The sequence below is a fragment of the Miscanthus floridulus genome, chromosome 19, assembly GCF_019320115.1.
Source record: "Miscanthus floridulus cultivar M001 chromosome 19, ASM1932011v1, whole genome shotgun sequence".
Classification (NCBI taxonomy): Eukaryota; Viridiplantae; Streptophyta; class Magnoliopsida; order Poales; family Poaceae; genus Miscanthus; species Miscanthus floridulus.
This window is the reverse complement of record NC_089598.1, coordinates 85,176,081-85,186,183: the sequence shown is the minus strand read 5'-3', so window position 1 is coordinate 85,186,183 and position 10,103 is coordinate 85,176,081. Positions and strand designations below refer to the sequence as shown.

Sequence of the window (10,103 nt, the reverse complement as noted above, 5' to 3'; positions counted from 1 at the left end):
GCATTTGATTGGTCAATGTTTCAATCAGTTGGAGATGACATGAAGACGGATCGCATTAGTCGAAGGAGATCGAACGGCGTGTCGCAGCATAATACATGGTGCTCAGGGACTAGCTGTGGGGGTATTAACCCCTATACCCTTACGGCTAGGCTTGTGCCGGCCCGGATCAGGGGGTGCGGTCAACTAGAAGACGACACGCGGCCCGGCCATCCTGTTCGAAGTCCTGCGCAAGGAGTCAAAGCATATTTGGAGATCAAGCAGGGTCCTGGTCGGTTAGAATAGGAATCCTTATCCGGTCACCTATGGCAATTGTAACTGGCTAGGATTAGTTTCCAGATCTATAACCCTACCCCCCGGACTATATAAGGCGGGCAGGGGACCCCTCTAAAAGACATCTTTCATTGACATACAGCAATACAATCAGACGCAGGACGTAGGTATTACGCCTTCTTGGTGGCCGAACCTAGATAAAACCTCGTGTCTGTCTTGCGTCGCCATCTTGTTTGTGGCTTACGCATCTGTCTGCTGACAATCTACTACCTTGGGCATACCCCTAGATAGATTGCCGACCATATTTCGTCAACAGGAGGTTTGCAATGAAGAAGATTTATGGAGATGAATCTAAACATTACAACATGTTTGTGGACATGAAGTCATGAGGTCAAGCAATCTAGACATTACATTTTCCAAAGGGATCAAATCCACTTCTATATATTGACTGAACCACACACTTAGACAATGACTAGAAATATTTTAGTGCACATGTTCATGCATACGGTGCGTACAATTGCCATGTCATGCACTTACCACAGGGCCTACACATCAAGCACCACATGCTCCTGTATGTGGCATGCTGCACATGTGCACGCACACGCAATCACACATGCACGCACGCGCACACATGCACACACACAGGCGCGCTCCCACACACACACGCATGCACACATGTACACATGCACATGCACATGCACGCACACACAAACACACATACACAAGGGCCTACATGTGCCATGTGCTACAAGGCTACACTCCTGACCCACACACGACTATAATCATAATAGTCAGTTATGTTACCATTTGTAACATCTCATATATAGTACAAATAGCTCAATCTATCGACTCTACATGCTGCGTGAACTACATACAACCAACTCCATTAAGCTTTTGTTCTTGCTTCACATAAATAGGTTAATTTGGGGTTGGTTGGTATACACTTTAATGTGGGATCAAATCTCCACAGTTTCACATATCAACACACATGGGCCATGATGGACCATATTCAAATTGAGCCGGATGTTGTAATAAATATTTATTATAATAGTTTATCAATTGTGAAAAATATTTCCTTAACAAACACAAACAATGTCACAACAATTCATTTTAAATATATTAATGCTGAATAAAAATAAAGTTTTAAACTATTTACTTTAGATAAGTTTATATATTTTGACTGAAACAATGACATGTCAATACTGGTATTTTTATTTTAAGCACTTGTGTTTTCATAAAAAATAATACTATACATATAATTCTTTGATATAGCAAATTCAACGTTTTCAATATTGTGCTGTCATATTGTACCATTGTAATAGCTAGGAGAGTCATCTAGGACCAAAATTTAGATTTTAATAGAATGTAAAAGAAAAAATGAATAAAAGGTACAATAAAATGCTAGAGTTTCAACTTCACACGTGGATTAAAAATATATAACACCTCATAAGATCAAATGTTGACAACCAAAATATAGATTCATGGTGTTGTAGAACGAGGTGTAATAAAATTTAATATAACTTAAGCTTAGATTTGAACTAAATACATATTAAAAATCTACAGAAGTATAATATAAAGGATGACAATATATACAGAGGCCCTCAACAGAGCCACCATAAATGCTATGTGTTACTATGTGTACCAAATATACAAGTATATTTTGAGTGGCGTATTGTAGGTTGTTTATGCCATTGCAGTACCTAAGAGTGGGGTCTAGAATCTAGATAAAAAAATTTGCCACAACTAATAAGATCAAATAAAATAAAAATATAAATTCATGTTGCCACAAAAATGGTGTAATAAGTGCTGATATAATTTAATCTAATTTTACAACTAAATACATAGTAAAACCGCACACATGGGTGCAATACAAAGGTTGAAAAACACATATATATTATAGTAATTAGTAAATTTATCATACCGGATAGAGATTTTAGAGTATCTAAATCGGTACACAGTTAGTGAGTTAGAAATAAATAGAGAGTATCAATTTTGATTAGTTGTATCTACTAGTTTACCTACAAATTAAAGCTTTTAATACTTATAAAACATATATGATTATAGAGCGTGCTGGAGCAAAGGTTGATAGGCTAGTGACTGATATTACAGAATGCATAAACACATCCTACCCCTATGCCCTGAGATGGACAAGAAGTTACCACATACGCTTGTTATCTATGGCTACAATCTACGTCACATACAGGTGAAGTAATAACGTTATAAATTAAGTTCAAAAATAAATCCTAAAAATTATGAACACCGGTGTCCAGTCACAGACTTAGAACCTGGATAGATAGGTTCACCATAAAAAAACCCATCAGCTGAGCTACCACTACGCCAGATTCTTACTGTAGGAACGGGGGCATTTTTACTGTAGGGGCGGCTGGGGTTGAGGGCGCCCCTACAGTGGGCGTCCCCGGACCCCAGCAGCCCAGCCGCCCCTACAGATGGCACAGTAGGGGCGGCTGGTAACCTGAGCCGCCCCTACAGTTGGGGTTGATCTGTAGGGGCGGCTCAATCACCAGCCGCCCCTGCAGTGCCCATTTATCTTTTTTAAAATTTCAAAATTTGAAAGGTTCAAATTTTGTCAAATAATAAGATGACCAAAATAAAAGTTGTAGATCTTGATGAGTTGAACAACTTTTGTATTCATCACTTTTACATCTGAAATCATTTAGGGTTTTAAAATTTGGTTTGAACTTGTCAAATTTTAAATTTCAAATTTTAAAATGTGTAAAACATTGTCACATCCAAGTTTGATCAAACTTAAATGCTGAAGCATGATTTTAGAAATTTTTAGGAAAAAAAAAACAATCACATTTGGAGTTAGTATAAGGGAGAACAACTAGTTACAAAGTTTACCTATAGATTAAAAAGAGAAATCACACTGTTCTAGATGATCCTTACATGATCATAGTAAACAGTGTGATTTCTTTTTTTAATCTGTGGGTCAACTTTGTAACTAGTTTTTCTTCCTCATACTAACTCCAAATCTGATGATTTTTTTCCTAAAATTTTCTAAAATCATTCTCTATCAATTTATTTTGTTGGTTTTGTCAATATATACATATGAAAAGTTTGAGCAATTTAAATTTTGAATTTCAAAAAAATACAACTTCAGACAAGATTTTGGTACCCCAAATGATTTCAGCTGAAAAAGTGATAAATACCAAAGTTGAATAACTCATCAAGATCTACAACTTTTGTATTGGTCATTTCTTCATATGACAAAGTGGTAATGACATTGTTCACAAATGTGACACATCTCTCATATGGTTTTACAAAGTATATGAGACATGTGTAAGATTAGAGAACAATGTGTGCTAAGAATTTGTCAAATGAAGAAATGACTAAAATAAAAATTATATATATTCATGAGTTGAACAACTTTGGTATTCATCACTTTTTATGTTGAAATCAATTTGGGTCTAAAATTTTGGTTCGAACTTGTCGTTTTTCAAAATTTCAAATTTGAAAGGTTCAAATTTTGTCAAATGATAAGATGACTAAAATAAAACTTGTAGATATTAATGAGTTGAACAACTTTGGTATTCATCACATTTTATGTTGAAATCATTTTGGGTCTCAAATTTTGGTTCGAACTTGTCATTTTTTAAAATTTCAAATTTGAAAGGTTCAAATTTTGTCAAATGACAAGATGACCAAAATAAAAGTTGTAGATCTTGATGAGTTGAACAACTTTTGTATTCATCACTTTTACATCTGAAATCATTTAGGGTTTTAAAATTTAGTTTGAACTTATCAAATTTCAAATTTTAAAATGTGTAAAACATTATCACATTTAAGTTTGATCAAACTTAAATGCTGAAGCATGATTTTAGAAATTTGTAGGAAAAAGAACCATCACATTTGGAGTTAGTATGAGGGAGAAAAACTAGTTACAAAATTTACCTACAGATTAAAAAGAGAAATCACACTGTTCTAGATGATCCCTTACATGATCATAGTGAACAGTGTGATTTCTTTTTTTAATCTGTGGGTCAACTTTGTAACTAGTTTTTCTTCCTCGTACTAACTCCAAATCTGATGATTTTTTTTCCTAAAATTTTCTAAAATCATTATCTATCAATTTATTTTGTTGGTTTTGTCAATATATACATATAAAAAGTTTGAGCAATTTAAATTTTGAATTTAAAAAAAAATGCAACTTTAGATAAGATTTTGATACCCCAAATGATTTCAGCCAAAAAAGTGATAAATACCAAAGTTGAATAACTCATCGAGATCTACAACTTTTGTATTGGTCATTTCTTCATATGACAAAATGATAATGACATTGTTCACAAATGTGACACATCTCTCATATGGTTTTATAAACGATATGAGACATGTGTAAGATTAGAGAACAATGTGTGCTAAGAATTTGTCAAATGAAGAAATGACCAAAATAAAAGTTGTATATATTCATGAGTTGAACAACTTTGGTATTCATCACTTTTTATGTTGAAATCAATTTGGGTCTCAAATTTTGGTTCGAACTTGTCGTTTTTCAAAATTTCAAATTTGAAAGGTTCAAATTTTGTCAAATGACAAGATGACTAAAATAAAACTTGTAGATATTAATGAGTTCAACAACTTTGGTATTCATCACATTTTATGTTGAAATTATTTTGGGTCTCAAATTTTGGTTCGAACTTGTTATTTTTTAAAATTTCAAATTTGAAAGGTCAAATTTTGTCAAATGACAAGATGACCAAAATAAAAGTTGTAGATCTTGATGAGTTGAACAACTTTTGTATTCATCACTTTTACATCTGAAATCATTTAGGGTTTTAAAATTTGGTTTGAACTTATCAAATTTCAAATTTCAAATTTTAAAATATGTAAAACATTATCACATCCAAGTTTGATCAAACTTAAATGCTGAAGCATAATTTTAGAAATTTTTAGGAAAAAGAACCATCACATTTGGAGTTAGTATGAGGGAGAAAAACTAGTTACAAAATTTACCTACAGATTAAAAAGAGAAATCACACTGTTCTAGATGATCCCTTACATGATCATAGTGAACAGTGTGATTTCTTTTTTTAATCTGTGGGTCAACTTTGTAACTAGTTTTTCTTCCTCGTACTAACTCCAAATCTGATGATGTTTTTCCTAAAATTTTCTAAAATCATTATCTATCAATTTATTTTGTTGGTTTTGTCAATATATACATATAAAAAGTTTGAGCAATTTAAATTTTGAATTTCAAAAAAATGCAACTTCAGACAAGATTTTGATACCCCAAATGATTTCAGCTAAAAAAGTGATAAATACCAAAGTTGAATACCTCATCGAGATCTACAACTTTTGTATTGGTCATTTCTTCATATGACAAAATGGTAATGACATTGTTCACAAATGTGACACATCTCTCATATGGTTTTATAAACGATATGAGATATGTGTAAGATTAGAGAATAATGTGTGCTAAGAATTTGTCAAATAAAGAAATGACCAAAATAAAAGTTGTATATATTCATGAGTTAAACAACTTTGGTATTCATCACTTTTTATGTTGAAATCAATTTGGGTCTCAAATTTTGGTTCAAACTTGTCGTTTTTCAAAATTTCAAATTTGAAAGGTTCAAATTTTGTTAAATGACAAGATGACTAAAATAAAACTTGTAGATATTAATGAGTTCAACAACTTTGGTTTTCATCACATTTTATGTTGAAATTATTTTGGGTCTCAAATTTTGGTTCGAACTTGTTATTTTTTAAAATTTCAAATTTGAAAGGTTCAAATTTTGTCAAATGACAAGATGACCAAAATAAAAGTTGTAGATCTTGATGAGTTGAACAACTTTTGTATTCATCACTTTTACATCTGAAATCATTTAGGGTTTTAAAATTTGATTTGAACTTATCAAATTTCAAATTTCAAAATTTAAAATGTGTAAAACATTGTCACATCCAAGTTTGATCAAACTTAAATGCTGAAGCATGATTTTAGAAATTTTTAGGAAAAAAACCATCACATTTGGAGTTAGTATGATGGAGAAAAACTAGTTACAAAGTTTACCCACAGATTAAAAAGAGAAATCACACTGTTCTAGATGATCCTTACATGATCATAGTGAATAGTATGATTTCTTTTTTTAATCTGTGGGTCAACTTTGTAACTAGTTTTTCTTCCTCATACTAACTCCAAATCTGATAATTTTTTTCTAAAATTTTCTAAAATCATTCTCGATCAATTTATTTTGTTGGTTTTGTCAATATATATATATATATATATATATATATATGAAAAGTTTGAGCAATTTAAATTTTGAATTTAAAAAACATGCAACTTCAAACAAGATTTTGGTACCCCAAATGATTTCAGCTGAAAAAGTGATAAATACCAAAGTTGAATAACTCATCAAGATCTATAACTTTTGTATTGGTCATTTCTTCATATGACAAAATGGTAATGACATTGTTCACAAATGTGACACATCTCTCATATGGTTTTATAAACTATATGAGACATGTGTAAGATTAGAGAACAATGTGTGCTAAGAATTTGTCAAATGAAGAAATGACTAAAATAAAAGTTGTATATATTCATGAGTTGAACAACTTTGGTATTCATCACTTTTTATGTTGAAATCAATTTGGGTCTTAAATTTTGGTTCGAACTTGTCGTTTTTCAAAATTTCAAATTTGAAAGGTTCAAATTTTGTTAAATGACAAGATGACTAAAATAAAAGTTGTATATATTAATGAGTTGAACAACTTTGGTTTTCATCACATTTTATGTTGAAATCATTTTGGGTCTCAAATTTTGGTTCGAACTTGTCATTTTTTAAAATTTTAAATTTGAAAGGTTCAAATTTTATCAAATGACAAGATGACTAAAATAAAAGTTGTAGATCTTCATGACCTCTACAACTTTGATGTTTATCAAATTTTCATTTAAGATCATTTGGTGTCTCAAAATTATTTTAGTAGTTTTGATTTTAATTTTTTAAAATTTAATTTTTTCCCTTTTTTAAAGGTTCAATTTTGCAATTTTAAATTGTTGTGGTTGTTTAGTTATTGTATATGTAAATATATCTATAAAAATAATTATAAAATTTTGTAATTTTAGTTATTGCAATTTTAAACTGTTTTAGCTTTGGCCGCCAGCCAGGGTGCCCACGTCGCCCGAAATTCTCCTGCCCGTCCGATTCTCCGATCGACGGCCCGTGTTGGTTCCGTCGCTTGCTGCAGCCCGCGCCCGCCCACAATGAAGCCCTCGGCGGCTCTCCGATTCTCCGCTCTCGCTCTCTCTCTCTCTCTCTCTCTCTCTCTCTCTCTCTCTCTCTCTCTCTCTCTCTCTCTCTCTCTCTCCCTCCCTCGCTACCGGCTCGCGGCGCACCTCACGCGACGGCGCGGAACGGCCTCAGCGGTGGCCCGCCCTCCGCGCGGCGGCGGCCTCCCTCCTCCTCCTCCTTCTCCTCCTCCTCCTCCTCCACCAACCCCACCACCACGCCGCTTCCTCCTCGCGACGCCACGCGGCGGGTCGCATGGCCTAGGGTTTCGCCCCTCCGTCGCCGGTCATCCCCACCATCGCCGCCTAGTGCCTGCAGAAGCTCCCCGCCAGCAACAACAAGTTCACCTACAACTGCGACGGCCACACCTTCAACTACCTCGTCGAGGACGGATTCAGTGAGTAGCTTGCTTTCCCTTCCCCTCCCCGTCCGTCGCTCGCCCCGGACCGCCCTGTTCCGCGCGGATCTGCGCCGCTGCGAGCTCGAATCGGGGCTCGCCTCGCTTAGATCTCGCGGGGCTCGCCTCCATCCGCCGCCTGGTGGGGGTGGGGTCTCAGGCTCGGTCGTCTCGAGGTGGTGTGGGGTTAGATTCGACGGTTGCTTCGAGGCTAATCTGAGTGGAGCGAGCTGTTGCTTGACGCTCATCAATCGGAGCTGCTGTTTGGACTCCACTTTGAGTTGAGATGAGATGTGTTTTGGGGAGGGTCGGGAGTTGCTGTAAATGGCTATTTTTAGGGGGTCACCTGCTCGGATATTTTCTATGTATGGTATATCGGTATGCATGGTGGGCAGCAGAAAATTTAGGCCTGTTGCATCTCATCTGCTGAGATGCGTTATGGATATAGCTTCAAGGTGTCTCGATCGTCCTTGACTTTAGGGAACCTAATCGCAGATTCAGGGGTTTTCTGGATTTGGTGTGGTTGGATTGTGTTCTAGTGCTTTCCGTGGGGGATAAAAGCACTGGCACATATCTCTCGTGTGGAACCATGCGGTTTCTAGTCATTGGAAGGGGTGGCCATTTTGCCAATTCTATTGGTGTTAGTTGATGCCGTGGCCATGTAGCTCAATTTTGCTTTCATTTGGTACAATTTTATCACATAAGAGGTTGTGGCATATTATAGTATTATGCGTATGCGATAATGAATGTTGTAATATCAAGTTCTTAGTGCCTGATATGAGTTAGGCATCCATTTCAGTATCTTGTGTTGTTCTAGAGCAAATATACCAAGTTATTGTGCAAAAGAAGTATGCTGCAAGTACCACTGTATGATTACATAATTGCGAGTTTGCATTGGCATTGTGACTTGTGAGTTAGCCAGTTAGTAGGTGCTAATCTTTAGAATACTTTGATTAACAGTGTTTCTGTACATATTGGACAGCCGCAATATGGCTGTGCTAATATAGAAGATCCATTATTTCCTTTTCTTGAAGTCATCTTTGGTTGACCTGAAGCAAATATAACTATTTCTTTCTTAGTTATCTATCCCTTGTGAAAGTTCTTAGGTTAACATGAAACATCGGTTAATATGTTTGTGCTTTGATGCTTACTTTATCAATCAACCAATGCTCTAGAACATGTTGATGATAAATATTGTTTGCTTTTTTACAGCGTATTGTGTAGTTGCTGTTGGATCAGTCGGGCGACAAATCCCCGTTGTTGCAGCGGACAGCTTGAACAGGGAGTTTGGGTGTGTCCCCTTTGTTCTTTTTACACAACAGTCAATCAATCATTTAGATCCCTTGACTTTCTTGACTAACATCTATTTGTTTTTACCATTAATAAAGATCAAAGCTTAAAGAGCACATGCAGTACTGTGTGGACCACCCTGAGGAGGTCAGCAAGCTTGCCAAGGTGAAGGCTCAAGTCTCAGAAGTCAAAGAAGTTATGGTGGAAAACATTGAGAAGGTACTATATTTAATCATCTGAAAAAATACACATCTCTGCATTATAATGAAAAAGACAGCACACCTCAACAAACATTATTCCTAATTCCATATTACTATTTTGATGTTCAGGTTCTTGACCGTGGTGAGAAGATTGAGCTGCTTGTTGACAAAACTGAAAATCTGCGTTCTCAGGTATTGGATTCCTTTATAATGTCTACATTAGCAATTTAATTTTGGCATGTGTGTAGATCCAAGAAAGCATAGATGAGTTCTTTTGGCTATAAAAAAGTTAGCATAGGTCTTTCACCCTGAGAAGAAAACATGTGTATGGCTTCTTGACCCTTAACATTAAGTGTATAATGAATTTGAGTCGATATGTTGTAGAAATTTGATATATGTGCTACTCAATCCAATTCGAGTGCCAGTAACCTTGTTCGTTGAAATGCCATTATTGCGTTGTAGGGATTGCATCATTTGTTAAATAATTCTAGACTGTATTGTTAGACTGTATTGTTTATGCAAATCTATCTTTGTACCTATATATGTAAATCTACGCAAGGAGAGAGAGAGGGAGAGGGAGACATTTGACTTTGTCTTAAGAAATGGGAGCATCAAACTCTTTACTGAGGTACTCATACGACCATGACACCTAGGATCAAGCCTGGGTGTTCAGCCTCTCAACTGGAATCTCTACCAACCGTG

General features: G+C 35.4%; 1 pseudogene; it reads left to right on the top strand.

The window, feature by feature from the left end:
• The first annotated feature begins 2,413 nt into the window (after positions 1 to 2,413).
• On the top strand, positions 2,414 to 9,884 carry LOC136526294 (vesicle-associated membrane protein 721-like; annotated as a pseudogene).
• The last annotated feature ends 219 nt before the right edge of the window (positions 9,885 to 10,103 follow it).